The 18,468-nt window shown below is 31.0% G+C and overlaps 1 protein-coding gene across 7 annotated transcripts in view; it reads left to right on the top strand.

Moving 5' to 3' along the window:
• Window positions 1-4,789: 4,789 nt before the first annotated feature.
• Window positions 4,790-18,468, top strand: part of LOC134706912 (adenylate cyclase type 5-like) — a 40,330-nt gene continuing 26,651 nt past the window's right edge. For 2 of the 7 annotated variants that reach the window (XM_063566272.1, XM_063566279.1), the window contains exons 1-3: window positions 4,790-4,875; window positions 8,366-8,463; window positions 11,812-11,929. The gene's annotated coding sequence lies outside the window, so the exon portion shown is untranslated. Of the gene's footprint in view, window positions 5,034-8,044; window positions 8,159-8,365; window positions 8,464-11,811; window positions 11,930-18,468 lie in introns of those variants that run through there. The other 5 variants (XM_063566274.1, XM_063566275.1, XM_063566273.1 and 2 more) reach the window with 5 other exon arrangements.

The raw sequence follows: 18,468 nt of genomic DNA on the forward strand, positions 1-18,468 counted from the left end.
GTTGTTGCGTGTTATTGGCACTAAAGTAAAAAATACAGATATTAAGACAATCATGGTTTCAACAATAAATGTAAAGAAGTCAAGTACGACATTTAACAAGGTCATACTATCTTTGACTTACTTAATTATCAGTTATAAGTATAGTGAAATCACAGATCATACTTTCGTTCGATTGGGTCATCGACCTCATTCTTTTCTTGGTCGTGTTAACGCTAAATTTCCTCTCGAACGCATGATTGTTAGTTAGCTTTTAGTAGCTATATCCAGCTATATACGACCCAGTTAGTATTGGTAACGAGGGTGGTTTTAAACTACTATGACACATGAGGGTCTTGCGTGGTGGGAATTAGAGTTGGTACTCTCTTTTCGTATGGTTTCAAACATTTGCCTCGGAACAGACCTGATGAAATGTTAGATGTGAATTGTACGTAAAAAAAAACAATAGCTATTTTACCGGCTCTGATTATACTTCTGATTTCAACAAGGATTGTATAGAAAGAAGGTCTTGCTATATACAAAACCTTTGTCAAAGTGAAAATAAGAATTTGTAACAAGAAATAAAAATAAAAGAGGCTCCCAAGAGCTAAAATCGATCATCTGTAATATTTGGCATACATCTTTCTTCTATGATTATTTTTTCTTTTCAATATATATTGATGATTGACTTAATTAAACATGCCATTCAAGCACTCTTTATATCTGTCATATATTCTCCAAAAGCAGAAAAATGCATTCTACCCTACATTTCATTTTAGTCATAGAGGCTGTGTTTCTGGGCATACAAGGAAATAACCAAAAATATTTATACTAGATACACAGAAAGTCATACAGCCTAATTTTGGCTGAAATTGATTCAGCAGTTTCAAAAGGAGAAGATTTTTTAAAGTAAGCAAACTACAAATGTAGATGAACAAATTGTGATAAATTGTCTTTAAAGGGCAATATCCAATAACCGGGCAAATTGACAATTTTTGTCATATAAACTTACTTTGTAGATCTTACTTTTCTGATCATTAACTGTTTGACAGTCAAGTTATCTGTATCTATTACAATATTACCAATATTAACTTAAAACTGCAAAATTTCGTTAAAATTAACAATTGAGTGGCAGCAACCAAACGATGGGTTATTATATTCATCTGAAAATTTGATGTCTGATAATGAAAATTTTATCCGCATGTACGTGAGATTGCTCTAAATGCTAAATAGTTTAAGGGATAAAGCCAAAAACTGAATGTTACTACTATATGTTCTATTTTTAGCCATGACAGCCATGGTTTTTTTTGCGAAACAGAAAATAAAACACAATCTGTATATACCCTAAGGATCATTTAGCTTAAGTTTGATTAGAACTTGTTCAATACGGTTTCAGAGGAGAATATGTTTAAAATAGTTTACACTGGACGGACGACGACTGACGCCAAATGATGACAAAGCTCGCATTTAATTCTGCAAGGTGAGCTAACAATAGTGCGCATCCATTTGTTGTAATGAAATCATATTCAATCTAATTGAAATATAAAACTCGGATTTCTAAATTACATACGTATGTAATATAACGAAATCAACGTTCCACGTTTTAATTAGATTGAAATCATATAAAACATCAAGGACTTACCTATCCCTCTATATGCGTCCCTGAAAACATGTAGTTGCAACTATTTCTAAAATTAGTCACTGTCTAATGCTATATGTGTGCATAAAAAAGAACCAATTTTTAAACGTACAGTGGTAACAGAAGAACCAATTGACCTACAGTGGTCTCAGAAGAACCAATTGACGTTTGGCGGTCACAGAAGAACCAATTGACGTTTGGCGGTCACAGAAGAACCAATTGATGTTGGCGGTCACAGAAGAACCAAATGACGTATACAGTGGTCACAGAAGAACCAATTGACGTGCAGTGGTCACAGAAGAAACAATTGACGTTTGGTGGTCACAGAAGAACGCCAACTGAATGCAATAAAAAATGTTCACACAAATCAAATCACTTTGGTCAGAAGTTCATTGATGACGTACTGCAAAAAAGAAGCTGTTGCATCTGATAATACATCCCTTTTTACAAGTATTCCCCATTCAAAAAAAAGAGACAAATTGTTTTCTCGTTTGAATTGTTTTACACATTTGTAATTTCGAGGTCTTTTATAGCTTACTATGATGTGATATATGTTTTGCTGATTGTTGAATGTAGAACGTTGGATTTTAGATGTCAACCTCTATATAGTTGGGACTATTATACTATGTTAGTATAATAGTCCCAGCTTCTGTGTAATTTTTTCCTGGTGGAGAGTTGTATCTTGAACAATCGTACCACATCTTATTATTATATTTGATTGTTTTGTATAATTTCACTGAGCTGTGCCTAAATAGTTCAAAAACAATAGAAATAGAGATGAGGACGATAACTAAAATGTTTAATAAAAAGATCGTATATCCTAGTGGTAATATATCAGATATCACATATTATATGAAATTATATATTGACCAGGTGCGGACCCAGGATTTCGAAGCAATATAGGGGTAGGGGCGCATAGCCGTGCTCCTTCTAAGTCCGCCTCTAGTTGTTATTTGTCTCTGGTATATCAAGTTATAGGGAAAAAGTGGAATGTTTTCTGTACTATATTCTGTTTTCCAGTTATGTGTGTTTTAAGTTTCTAAGTCGTAAATTATGAAAAAAGGATTTGACATGTGCGCTCACAGGACAGCAAACATGCGACACAAAATTCATGCTAGGGATCAAAGTATAGTCTCCAACAACAGACAGGTGTCAAGCTTTTAGTCGTATTCAAAATCCAGTTTGCTTGACGTGTTGTAAGATTTGTCCGTCACTTATTAATGTTGGTCAATTCTTTCAATAAATTCATGTCTAACGTTTTTCTAACAGCTTGGTCATGCAATACTATAATTATGGTAATGAATGATTTTTATTCTTCTACATAGCTACAGAGAAAATAACAGTTCATAAATAATATTTTTTTTTGTTACGCATGTGTGAAAATGAATATCATTATAATATTATTACAGTTCCTTCTTAATTAACTGAATATAAATGGAAAATGTATTGAAATAATGTCATGTAGTGAAGGTGTGAAAAGAAAAAAACTGACACTGTTCTGTCATACGGAATACCAGTATTAAATATATCTTAATCGTGTTCCATGCTGGTGACATTTTAATTTTGTTTGGTTTAAGAGTGATGAACAAACATCTCGTATACGTCTACGTATGTGTCGCATCCTCAAGTATCGGCATATTTGTAGAGTTTAGGCGTTCCTATGAAGGTAAATGCAAAAAAAATGCTTACAACGAATCAAATTTATAAAGTATAATTTTCGTTCACATAGTATCAATTTTATTCACAAATTTACTGCATTTTAGTACATGTGTTTTACTTTTACCAAATGAAATATAACCAAAACCATAAAAACTTTTAAACACTTTTTATAAATATCATTTCACATGAAAATAAGTATATAAAGGGCAGAGTATATAAGCAACTGATATTGTAGATATTTCAGATACAAGCAAAACACATTTGGTAAGTGAAAACAAATTATTATTAGCTTCTATTGGCGGATCCAGGGGGGTCCGGAGGTTGGAACCCCCCTTTTTTTGGTCGATCAATGCATTTGAATGGGGACATATAGTTGACCCCCCCTTTGTTCTGGGTTGGGAACCCTCCCGTTTTAAAATGGCTGGATCCGCCCCTGGCTTTAAATATTTTAACATCAACTAAAGAGGAAAAACAAAAGGAAGAGTAAACAGTGTAGTTCCTGCATAAAACGCCTGAGATGTTGAATATAATGTTCAAGGGTAAGACCATTAATTTAATTTATTGTTTTGGATATAATTTGATTTTCTTTTTATAAATTTTGTAAATGTATATAAAGCTTTTGGTGATGATAGGGCGTTTTTTCTTTGTTCTTATTCTTCTGATATACAGTTACAGCTTCGTTTAATATCGAAGATTACGAACGGAGTATTGCATGTGCTAAAAATATTTAAATTGTTGAACGAAGATGATGAGGAAGTTAATAATGTAGAATATGCGGTTAAATATATGATCTTAATTCTCAATTTTTTATTTTTTTACTCTACCCTTCTGAATATAAAGAAAATCAAGGAATTGTATACTTACTCAAGTTAGACTTACCATACATATTCTTGAGAAGATTGCAAAGATCCTAGCTATATATACATGTAACTTTGTTTTGCTTAAAGTATCTTTCCGGGACATAGAACAGATCAGGACACTTTAAACAAAGTCTGAATCTCCATGCATTACCCGTGACAATTCAACTTTATAGACAAAAATGATATTCAATGATATTTATATAAATTGTTAGGAAAGCAGCATGTATCATCGTGACATGCAATCTTGGAAGAAGCATTATATTCACCTCTATTGAAGAATCATTGAAAGCCCGGCTTTACTGATCTTTACTGGACTGACTTGAAAAATCTATTAACACGGATTCAGTTTGTATATAGTATTAACTAACTGTACAAATCCTTACTTTAAGACTTAAAATCAAGTTGTGATATTACATTATTTTACTATAAAATTCCATTGGAATGCTATTGCTCTTGGAGATAAATTTATACAAAATTTATAGATATTTTTTGTAAAATGGTCGTTTCAGCAATTGAAAATATTACACGTCCTGCATGCGTGCAATAACATCAAATTTTAATATCAATAATAAAAATATTACAGAATGTTGTCTTTAGTTGACACAATAAAATGGGTTGTCATGACAACAAATCAATAAATGATATATCAACACCACGCACCTGTTGAATAAAACAACTCCGACCAATTGGAGTCAAGATTACATATATCTGTAGACGTGAAGTTTTGCAGGAAGTGCCAAGGTAAATTATCAACAAAAGAGATTTGACAGACCATGCCGTACAGAAGTTTTACATCGTAGTTTATATCTAACGTATATTGACAAGGGAATATTTAGATTTAACACTGCAGTTTCACTCTCTGACACTTGTAGCCTAATTCATGGACGAAAAAGGGGGAGGTAAAGATTTGATCAACATTTCAACGCAAATGCTTGGTATCAAAAAGTCAATGTACAATGTACCTAACTTTTTAAAATTTTGCATACCATTAAAATGTTACATTTATAAACACATGGAAATGAATTAAATTATTCAAGCTGAACGTGAAGAGTTCTGTAAATCCACAGTTTGATATATATATATACCTATATAGCTTTAAAAAATTATCTCCCTTTTATACTTTTAAAATTTCTGCTTGTATTAATATACTTTACAAGAACTTAATATTTCTGTGTACAAAATTAACTAAGGATTTCTAGTAAATTACTTATATCTATAGGTACATTATGATATACTTCTGTAACTCAACAGTAAATGCAAAATATTAGATTGCCTAGGGAAATTTATTTGTATTGTCAAGTATTTGTATCCTTGGTATTATACATGTTATATGTAAAGGATCATGCAATGAGTGACAGGGATGAGTGATTTTTTGTTTTGTTTATTAGAGTAGATTGGTTGCTGTCTTTTTGACTTATCAACATCTCCTTTTATTTAGACTCAGGACTGTAAACCAAACATAAAAAAAGTTAAGTTTATATGTTCTGATATACATGTATAATTGTGGGAATTTCTCGATACATTGAAGACCTGTTGGTGACCTTCTGCTGTTGTTTTTTTATTTGGTCGGGTTGTTGTCTCTTTGACACATTCCCCATTTCCATTCTCAATTTTATAATGCCAAAAAATGTGCTCTGAAAACTTTTTTCATTACTGTTATTTGTGTAAAAGCATAGATTAACCTTCTCAATTTAACTAAAATATGGAGTGAATGGCTTCTTTCCCAGAAAAAGCTTTGTGGTGCCTGATACATTTGAAGCTCATCAAATTGAAAAAGGCATTATTGTGGAATTTTGCATTCTTCAGGTGCCCTTCTTCACAATTTGTTTTTTTAAATCTTGGAGAATATCTAGTCATTGTAATTGTTTGATGCCACATGAGAGAAACTGGCTTTAAATATTCAGTCAACCACAACATTGTTTTAGTCATTTTAGGCTTTGTTTTTTCCATTTATTTTATTGAAATAAACAGATTAATGTCCTCAGTGGCCCAGTGTTCTAAGTCATCAAAATACTGTATCACTAGCCTGTAAATATTGGTTGTGAGTTCAAATCCTGTTTTTGGCAGGTGTACTCAGCTCAGATATTAATAAACAAGCTTTTTCAATTTTCCTACCAAAGGTTGACAACAACCCAACCAAAGAACAAAATCAGTTCAAGACCACAAATGGGTCTTCAACAGAGCCAGAAAATCCCATGTGTATATTCTTAATTTTGTTGTTTATTAATCAATCATGTTGGTAGAAATTGCTGCATTCTTGCCTAAGGTTTGTAATAATAAATGTGGTGAAATATCTCAATGGTTGTTCTGTGTATTGATATTCTGTACAGCAAACAATCTGTGTTCAGAATTTAGTCTATTTACAACAGATTAAGTTAATCTGATAAGCATTTCATACCAGGAAGTTGTTAGCATAATCTCTGTCCAATATACATGGTAATGAGTCAAAACATTATGTGGAGATAATCTTTACAAAGTCTTCTTGGTAATTAGGTTGTTTGTTTGATGTGTAAAGCAAAGTCACTGGTGATCTTTAAATGATATGTAGATTCTTGAATGTATGCAGATGTTTTCACACATGAATTGAAACTCTCTGTATATTATTTTGAGCTTACAAATATTTTTGTTTAGAATATTTAGAACTCTATGTTTAAAGCCCGGGTATTCTCCAGACAGTGAAGTCTAGCCTCTAACCTTGGACGCCCTTGGTAAATAGCTAACACTTTCTCTGTCCATTGCTATTATTTGAATGACATAAAAGAAAAGTTTTATGGTATATCAAGTTTTCTAAAGTGGGTGATCAGATCAGAAACCCATGTTAAATATGTTGGATGGAGAGTTGTCTCATTGGCACTCACGCCACATCTTTTTGTATCTATTAATTGAAAGGAAAATATAAAATTAAGAAAGCAACATAAAAGTACCATCAGTGCTGCAGACACTTCTACGTTTTATAGATGATATGCCAATAAACTTTCTGAAAATCTGTTTACACATACATGTATAACTTTGAATGACTGCAAATGCACGACACCTATGTTTAGCATTGTCGCAAGCTGATAAAAAATATTGTTGATTTCACACATGTGACCTACATTTCACATTTTATTGACTTTGGTTCAGTTTTAAATATAAATCTACAGTATTTGTCGATGATACGCTCTAGTAAAGAAAATTAATCATGTTATGCAACACTCAATAAAGTAAGTGCAAAACGCATGACCAGGAAAAAAATGACTGTACTATAAATCTGGAGTCAATTTCGAAAAAATACTTATTCCTGCTAAGATTTATCTTAAGTATACTGAAAAGTTCATGACAATCAATCTTGCTCAATTTTTTTTTGTGAAAGCTTCTCCTGAACTTTATTTGACTGGATAATACATAAAAGGTTAATTTTGAAGTCATTCCTGCGCTGGAGTAATCTAAATTAATCTTGCCTGGAATAGTAGACAAGACATGTACATATGTTACGTGTATGTAGAATAATTTGTAAAAAAAGAGAAAAACATTCTTGCATGACTGGCAAAGCAATTCCAAATTTCAATTGCTCAATATCTTGTTTTCCCAAGTATGTTACCTTCAGAATATTAAAAAAAAGACTATATTTGTTCATATTTTATGCAACAAACTAGATTTTGTCAGATCTCTGAATTTTTGTTTCTACATCACCAACATATTCCATAGAAAAATTAATAAGCAACAGTGTTTGATTTGACAAGTTTGGTCTTTGTTCATCATATTCCCTAGGAGACTTTGACAAGAAATTCTCATATTTTGTGTTGTAATTAGATTGTGTGATCATTTGTGGTTATAGATATTGATTCTAACAGACAGCAATAGAGCAGGTGTGCAGGTAAAATATTACCTGTGTTCATCATATTTACAAATTGACCAATTGACCTTTTAATTTGGATAGAAATTGATTTTAGAAATATTTATATCAATTTGACAAGACAGGTGGTTTTTTTTACCTGTCTAACAGAGGTGTATGCATAGGATTATTTGATGTTCATTTGATTAGGTATTTATTGCAGTTCTCAGTTTGTTCAATTGATTAACTTCATAAAAGCAGATAAATTGAAAATTGGATAATTAAAATTGTGTGTATATGTTGAATGTCCTTAATGTATATTTGATGATCTGAGTGAACTGTTTCCAAAATATCTATTTTACATATTGGATTTGTGATATTATTATTATTTATAGTACATATCTGTTGATTTAATAGATACAAATATATTTGATGTGAAGACAAATGATAAAAGCCATTGATATTGGGAGTTATTTTGGTAACTAAGCGCTGTATAGGGAATTCACGTTTATAAGGTAAGGACAAATTATGGTATGACAGTGATGGCTGTACTGAAAGCTAAATGAACATTATTCCTTTTGTTCAGACAAAAACAATATCTCATTGCCTATATCAGAACTAGACCAAGTGAAAGTTGAAAAATATGCTCAAAATGAGATACCTTGCTCAGAAAGCACTAGGTTGCTTTCATGAACAACTGATTTCTAGAAAGTAGAATTATATCATTTTTACAAAGAATCAACTGCTAGATTAAAATCAAAAATTTATGTGCTCTGAAAGAAAAGTCATGTGAACTTCCAATATGATGGTTTTTTTCCTGATCATACAGTATATATCTTCCCACTCCTGATCAAAAGTATTAAATCTCCATATGATAATAGAAAAGATCATCTTCAAAGTTCTGGAAATTACTAAAATTATCATTATCAATGTACATATCAGATGACAAATATTGTAAATCAAACAGAAATTGTGTGCATTTATAAAGAAAACTACTTTTGTTTCTGTATGGTTTTATCAGTATTAGGTTTTAGAATTTCAAATGTTGAATTATTTTAAAATTGTTGAAATGTGTATTTGGTACAGTTAAATTTGCTATTGATGGTTTTTCTGAAAGAGCTTAAGTTAGATTGAATGTGATAACCATATTCAGTGGTGGGCCCAGGGGAGGGTTCTGGTTGTTGGAACACCCCTTTTTTGGGGGCGATCAAGGCATTTGAATGTTGGAACCCCCCTTTATCCTGGGTTTGAAACCCCTCCTTTAAAATTGTCTGGATCCACCCCTGATATTCAAGAAGTTGCTTTTCTAGGTTGTATTATGTTTTCTTCAAGTATAGATATATATTATGATGTTTATAATCTCATCATATGAATTTTTATGTGTGTTGATTTTATAATATCTCACTGAAGGCTCTTTCAAGAAAAAAAGATGTTAAACTTGATTTTCAAATTGCAGCTTTTTATAAAGATTGTGCAGCTATTAAAATGGTTTTTGTTTATGATTGTAACTGAAATGTAAACAATTTAAAAAAAAAAAAAATACTTCTTCACAGAATATTAGATAATTTTAGTCTTAACTTTAAACCAAACCAACTAACATGGCCACTGTTACTATAGATACAAATAACAACATAAGAGGTAAAAAACTTTCCATCTTTCTTGAATCAGAAACCATATAAGGGCAGTAATATATAGAGCAAACCACAGATGACCAATTCTTCTTTTTTTTCCTAAAAATTTCAAACTTGTATTTGTTGTTTTGTTAGATTTTTTTTTGTTACTTTTTTGACAAACTTTTGATTTTTTTCTTTTATTTTTCTCTATCCATTTTTTTCTTCTTAAAAATTTTACTATAGAAATAAAACAAAACATAGACAAATTAGTTTGCAGCAGAAAACTCAAACTGTTCTTTAGAATTAGTAATTGTAAGAAATATTAAAATTAACTTAATTATAATTATCTGTAATTGTATTACCTGCATCGTAAAGAATAATTTATATACCTTTGTATATTATCAAGATCATGTATTGTGTTTTGATAAAATAAAATAAATATAAAAAAAAAATATGGGGTAAAAAAGTAAAAATAGGCTGCTGGAAATGGGGAATATGTCAATGAGACAACAACCCGACCAAAGAGAAGATAACAGCCAAAGGCCACCATTGGGTCTTCAATGCAGTGAGAAAATCCTGTACCCGGAGGTGTTCCTCAGCACTTTTTGTATGTATTTACAGATGACCAAGGCATATAAGGTTATTCTTCTAGACCATCTTTTGAAGAACTCTATGAAATGGATAGTTTTCTGCTCTGTTCATCCCTACTAACCACATATTTGATAGATATTTGTCATTAGTTAAAAGTTACAGATCAATTTATATACATGTACAAACTAGGAATTATTTGAATCTGGAGTAATTTATGATAAAAACTAATCTTACCAAAGAAGGTTAGCCATTTAGGCATGGCTCTCGCCTGACTATAAGGTTAGTTTTATTTTCACTGATATTTCAGTTTATGCTGACTAACCATAAATTCATGGTTAACCCTCCAAAAGGTAAATAGTTTTCATCATATACTTCTTTTCAATTTTCGAGATTTTTAAATTATTCCTTATTTAGATAAGTCCTTGTTTTGAGTATAAGTTTTATTTTCATTTTTTTTATACAGTTTTAAAAGGTTTTGTTTTCATTTTTGGGTCTTAAATTAAGTATAAAAATACTTAAATGAGTATTTTAGCAGTAGTTTCATACCAACTGTAATTTGCTGAACTCTTGACCATTTATGGCATTAGTTTGAAATTGAATCTTGTTAATTCTTAAGTTCTCCTGGAGCATTTGGTTTCTGCTCATGGGAAAATTATATTATCCATTCACCTATAATCTCTGGTGGTAACATGTATATTAAATAAGGAGATGTGATATGATTGCCATTGAGACAACTATCCACCAAAGTTAAAATGAATTGGATGTAAGCAATTATAGTCAACCATATGGCCTTCAACAATGAGAAAACCCATACAGTCAACATGTTGTTACCTCTATGGTTCCATTTGGTTGTTTGAGCTCTTCAACACTTGAAAAGGGGCTTTGGTTGCTGAGTGGTCCAAATAGTGGAACTTCTGTATCATTAGCCTGTCAACACTGAGGTTGTGAGTTTTTTAAAAAAAATCCCTGGCATCACAGGTGCGCTTGACTCCAATCTTCATTGACTATTATTGTTAGTTTTAACTACTAAGGGTTAGTGGTTTCGCTGGGCACTCCTCAATCCAATACCAACTGACCACCATGTAATTGAAGAGATAGTAAAAATTTAAAATGTGAAATTGTGGATCAGGTGTGGTATAAATGGTACCATAAAAAAAAGAACTTCTATTTTATGACATACTAAGTATTAGTATCATGTATGATGTATTTTCCTGTGCTAATACACATGTTGTCGATTTTTTCTAAATTATTTGACTTATTTTAGGTAACGACTTCATTAATGGCTTCATTATTATAATTTTAAGCAATGTAACAGTTTGAGCATGTCAATTTATGGATTAGAAATAAGTGAGTGGTTACGATAAATAAGTAATGAGAAATTTCTTTACCCAGATCTCTAATTAGTATTAAAACTTATCATTAAAAAAACCTGCTGTTATGTATGGTAAAAAACCTTATAAATATATGGCAAAATTGTAAATCTTGTTATTAAAGTTCTTTTTCATATCACAAAAAGATGGATGAATTAGAGAAACTAGGTAGTCATTTGTTTTAGTATCCTTGAATTTTTGTTTATCATCAACATTTTTTTCTTTCTTTCCAATTTAAAAATGAATTTGAAACTTAAAAGATTATTGAAGATTTATTGTTTATTTGCAGTAGGTGTGAAGACCAAATGATGATCGATAGAACAGATTATGCTATAGATTTGATGACAAAGTGTTAGAATTCAGTATTGGTGGATTATCTGTAAACATGTGAAGTCAACTTTTTAAAGGTAAGTCATAACTATTACCCACTCATCACTAAACCTTTTTTTTAAGAAACTATTTGTTTTGATTTTGAAATATTTCATATTTGTCATTGATTTTTAAAGGAAACAAAGGAGTTTTTGAAGAAAAAAGAATTTAACTCATCTACTGATAAGTTATTTTGTTTGATTTAATTCTTTTAGTTTTGATGACCCTAGCCTTCATCCAGTGTGGTTGTCAATGGTAAATAGTAAATTTGACCAAAGATTTAATAAAAAAATATTTATAAATCCTGTGAAGAGCAAACTACTAGCCACATTTGGTTATAGATAAATGTAGGATCCCTTTAAGAATCATGTATGATGACAACCAAACTGCCAGGCACGTAGCTAGGTTTATGTCAAAAGGCCAGGGCGTACACTTGAATCTTGATGAAAAAATATTTTAATCTAATTTAAAGTTAAAAAACTGATTAAAAGCACATCGGTCTTGTAATTCTCTCTTCAATGGCTTGACATTGTGAATAAAAGAGACAAAATTTACTTTTCAACCAAATGGTATCACATTATATATTTGTTCTCTGAAAGTCTAATCTACCCTGAATTTTAACTCTCTTTAGTTTTGTTTAAAGCAATTTACTATCTGCCGAGATTAGATATGTACTTTGCATTTTTGTCGATCCTATGACAAAGCGATCCTAAATTTTGTTGGCAGCATCAGTATTAAGTTCAGTATGTGAGTTAGTTTTCTTGAAATTTTACGGAAGTTTGACAGAAACTGTTTATGATCAAATAAGGATCCACAGCATAAAGATGAATTTTTAAACGAATATATAATGCTTACAAGTGGTATTTACCAAACAGACCGGTTCAGAGGTAAACAAATTTCCAGATCCGCTAAACAAGGGATTTTTTTTTACCTTTCAACAGGTATTTTTGACAAATACTCCTTGTAAGCATGATATATTTGTTTAATTCCACCAAATGCCACTAATACTTAAACTGGAATTTTTATATAAAATGAATAAAGCGTTATTCTTAAAACTTGATGGTAATGGTTTATTCTGTGCAACTTAATTACATGTTTGTTTTAGTGGATGAAGATAAGTATTTACTTTTTTGTCCAAATTGGTTACAGAGATATTGTTAATGTCTTTTTCCCCTAGTGAAATGACCATATTGTTTCATATTCTTCTGTGCTTGTAACCCACACAACCCCACCATTTTCCCCCTTTATGACCCTCCAATCTAACCATAATCTATAAAAGTTCATAATCTTTTCCATCGATTATCATTTGGTCTTCAAACCATTATCATGATTATTAACAGCAAATAGGAAATCATCAATAATCTTAAGAATAATTTTAAGTTTCATATATTTTCCTCTAAAGGGCCAGTAGCTACCAGACATCAAGTAAATAAAGCACCAACAGTCCCCTTGAAATGACAGTTGATAACCCTGGGTTTATTATCAAAACTGACTGACTTTGTTTTAAAGATTAAAAGTACCAAAAAAACGAAAAATTGCAATTAATTTTGGTAAGTGGTTTTTGTTGAGCCTTTAATTTCAGTCGAAAAAGCATGACTAAGGATCATGGATTTCTACCAAACTTGGACAGACGCCTGTTTATGATGATAAAATAGTATCCAGAGTTAAATTTATGAAAAGAAATCATTTTTTTCTGTATTTTACTTATAAATGGAGTTTTTCGGCCAGGAAACATTAAATTCACTCTGTGGTTAAAGTTTTTAAAATTTTAATTACTTTCTTAAATTATCCTGTACTTCTACCAAACTTGGACAGAAGCTTGTTTATGATCAAAAGCTAGTATCTAGAAGGAAATTTTGTAAACATTTTGTATCTGTTTATCCGTATTTTACTTATGAATGGACTAAGTTTTTCTTCCAGTTAACATTACATACAGTCTGCAATTCAAGTTTTTAAAACATTTAATAGATTCATACACTATCCTGGATTTTTACGAAACTTGAAAAGAAGCTTTTTACAATCAAATGATAGTATCAAGTAGAATATTTTTATTAATTTTATCTTCATTTTTGTTGAGCCTGCGATTAACAGCAAAAGGAGGTGAGAAACTGGTTTCCGCTGAACACTTACAAAATTTTCTTATAATTTACATTTAAAAATTACTGTAATATTTTTTCTGTCCATGAAGAAATAACATTAAAAAATTGGTGCACACTGAATAACATGCGTAGCGGGTTATTTTACAGCGTGCACCACTTTATTATGTTATTTCGAACTGACAGAAAAAATATTACAGTCATTTCTTATAATTATACCCCACGCAACGAGTTGCGGAGGGTATAATGTTTTTGACCCGTCCGTCCGTCTGTCAGTCCGTCTGTCCGTCAGTCCGTCCGTCAGTCCGTCCGTCCGTCAGTCCTGTTTCTTGTCATCGCAACTCCTCTTAAACCACACAACAGAATTTCACGAAACCTTTTCAGATAATAAGGACATACTATGTAGTTGTGCATATCGACATGAAATTGCGTTTCAAATTTTTTTCTAGGAGTTACGCCCCTTTGAACTTATTTACTTTAATGTACTACCGCAACAGTTTGTCATCGCAACTCCTCTCAAACCACACAACAGAATTTCACGAAACCTTTTCAGATAAATAGGACATACTATGTAGTTGTGCATATCGACGGGAAATTGCGATTCAATTTTTTTTCTAGGAGTTACGCCCCTTTGAACTTATTTACTTTAATGTACTACCGCAACAGTTTGTCATCGCAACTCCTCTCAAACCACACAACAGAATTTCACGAAACCTTTTCAGATAATAAGGACATACTATGTAGTTGTGCATATCGACGGGAAATTGCCATTCAATTTTTTTTCTAGGAGTTACGCCCCTTTGAACTTATTTACTTTAATGTACTACTGCAACAGTTTGTCATCGCAACTCCTCTCAAACCACACAACAGAATTTCACGAAACCTTTTCAGATAATAAGGACATACTATGTAGTTGTGCATATCAATGGGAAATTGTGATTCAATTTTTTTTCTAGGAGTTACGCCCCTTTGAACTGATTTACTTTAATTTACTACCGCAACAGTTTGTCATTGCAACTCCTCTCAAACCACACATCAGAATTTCACGAAACCTTTTCAGATAATAAGGACATACTATGTAGTTGTGCATATCGACAGGAAATTGCGATTCAATTTTTTTTCTAGGAGTTACGCCCTTTTGAACTTATTTGCTTCAATGTACTTCTGCAACAGTTTGTCATCTCAACTCCTCTGAAACCACACAACAGAATTTCATGAAATTTTGTAGATAATAAGGACATACTATTTAGATGTGCATATTGGCAGGAAATTTATTTTTCTTATACAATTTGTTTTTCTTACACTTATTCAATTTCTTCAATGACAATGTGGGGACGTGGGGTATGTGAGCGTGCTCACTAAGGTTATTTAATTTAATTCTAAATTCCATTTTAAACCGTAGGAAACCATGAAAAAACGTTGATGACGACACGTTCATATGACTAAATTATGTCTATGGGCTGATAAAAAAATAACGTCAGCCAATCAGATGACCCGTTACATTCAAAATTAAATTATTATAACATAACATAGAAGTTTGAAAATGGAACTAAAAATTTATAAAATAACTGAAAAATCTTGTAAAGAGACTTTGGCTTACTTATAATGTATGATGTCTTTGATCAATTATTATAATAAGTATTAAATCAAAGAAGCTTATAATTAACATTGTAAGAGCTCATTGTATTTAGTTTATAAAATCATTTATTTTATATTAAATCAAGATATTTGTGCTGTTTTGACGAAAAAGTTGTGGTTAAATTTTGCTGTGTCAAATTTTAACTTCTTTTGGATACCAATTTAATTTTTTCCCGATAAAATTTTTGTTCAGTTAGTTTTATTGTTGACTACCTGTAGCTTACATTTTGTTAAACAGCTGTACTTTGACAAAATATAAAACATCGAAGATAAACATAATTAGGATAATATGTATATTGACTTAATAACTATATATTTCTAATGCAATTATTTTGTATCAATAGTCTGTAACTAAGGAAGCCAACATTTTGAATTGTGGAATGTATTGACATATAATTTCTACAATAATAAGCCAAAAAACTCACATGTTGCACCTAAAAATCTTCTTTGTATCAAATCTTATTACATTCTGAAGCGGCACAGAAGCCAGAAAACGCCTGGTGTTTATGTTTGACGCTGGAAGCATACCTATAACGTCACCTAGTGTCAGGACCATAGAAGATAATATCTTTTTGCGAAATTTTCTTTAATGAAGATTTTACACTGAAATAGTTATTGAAATTTAATTATGAACTTGTTTTGCATTAGAATAGAGATAACTGTATTGTATTTGAAGCTTTGCAGACGTCCATCTGTAGTTTTACTGTCTCAAATACCCGTTAACCTGTCTCCGCTATGTGTTGCCAGGTAAACTAAATTTTCACATGTAGTATTTAATTTAGTAACTGCATCACATTATTTACAAACTGATCCACAATTAGATAGATTGAATGTTGATTGTTGCTATTTTAGACACTATATACTACATGTAGTATATATGTTCCGGACCATATGAGTATTTGGACCATACGCGTATGGTCATGACCATATGCGTATACTTGTATGGTCCGACCATACGCCTATGGTCCGACCGTACGCGTATGGTCGGACCATATGAGTATTATACTCGTTTGGTTATTAACGGGCCGGACCATATGAGTATTTGGACCATAAAGATATTTTTTCAAATATACCATAGAAATAATACAATAAACTTTATCTTTAAAACAAATGTTTACAAAAAACTGTATTAATTTTACATTTCAAAAGCTACATGCACATTAAATATTGATGCTACAGTCAGTTGATCTTAGTTTTCATCGCTAATTTTATTCTTGTATGCTTTTGTATACTTAGAATGACATTTACAGGGTACCATACATGTAGCTTTTCTGCGATTGCTTGTTTTGGCTGCGTGCAGTGATATCGACAATTCCGATGTGTCTACAGTGTTTTTTTTAAAGAAACTCTAGATCTCCAATATCGTAAAATGAATATCACAGATCAAATTAAATAAAGACAGTAGCTATTCCATGGCTCTTAAATGCTATTTTACCGGTCTTATAATTAAGATTAAAATAGAAGTATAGAAATACAGAATAGAACAAAATAAAGAAACATACACTTTTAATATTTTACTTATCAAAAACGTCTTAAAAAATATCATGAACCTTGCCGGTGATGTCACCTACTTTAAACAATAAGATTCCTTTTACAATATGTTCATTTGATTTTGAAATCTTCTTATAATTGTACTTACAAATAGTATTAAAGTAATATTAACTGTGTGAAACTGTTTTTTTATAACTTTTTTTAATATATAATAAAATGAAATTTTAGTGACTTAACAACCAGAAGGGTCACACCTATTGAAGAGTTAAAAAGTATATATATATACGCGTTGATAACCCCGACCATACGCGTACGGTCCGACTATACGCGTATGGTCGGACCATATGAGTATATACCAATATGGTCATGACCATACGCGTATGGTCCAGATACTCATATGGTCTGGAACATATATACATGTACTGTATATGAACGACATATCATATAATAATTGCAATTCTGCAATTATTTCATGTTTAACCAAACTTTTAGCTAACTTAATTTACATAATATTTTTTGCAATCTCTTACTTATTTTTTTTTTTGGGGTAAAGATTGCATAAAATTAAATCAAAACCCTATGTTACTGACTTGATATCTAAATCTTCCAAGGCTGATCACTACCTTTTTGATGCACAACATATAGTGCATTGATTATAAAATTCTATACAACCTATCTATGAATATTTAAAGAAATTTATCAATGTAATATATGCTCAGATATACAAGTCACATAATAATGCTACACCTGTCAAGAAAATTATATAACTTTTGCTAGGTGCAGGAATCTAATATCTGTTCTAAAAATATAAATGATGTCTTTATTTAAATTATATTTAAAAATTGGAGCTATCTCCACTTGTCCAGTTGAATCAACTACAACCAATGCTTTGTTGAAAATGCAATATTAAATTTTACTTCTCACTGATAAATGAACACAATCTTTACTCTTCTGTGCTTACATGCACTTTTTGTGTTTGTGTTATTTTTTATTTGTGAAAAATGCAAAAAATAATGGCTCATGAAAATGAGTTGTATAATACAGTATATTAATAGTGTAATTGCTTTTCCCCATTTAATTATAATATATTTATCAATAAATGAATGGGATGTTATTATCTGGACACTTCTGTTATGATGTCACTGTGATAAACATTTTGAAATTAACATGTTGTTATTGTCAAAAATAAACATGAAACTACTATTCCAAAAATATATTTTTAAAACATCTCCATAAGAAGAATCTTATAGTAAATTGTCTTATTTAGTCAGACCTATGTTCTATTTTGGCAGTTATTGCTGTGTGTATTAAAAGCAAAATGTGTGTTGAAGCTTTAAAAAATACATGAGACA

The sequence above is a fragment of the Mytilus trossulus genome, chromosome 2 (assembly GCF_036588685.1).
Source record: "Mytilus trossulus isolate FHL-02 chromosome 2, PNRI_Mtr1.1.1.hap1, whole genome shotgun sequence".
In the NCBI taxonomy this organism is placed as follows: domain Eukaryota; kingdom Metazoa; phylum Mollusca; class Bivalvia; order Mytilida; family Mytilidae; genus Mytilus; species Mytilus trossulus.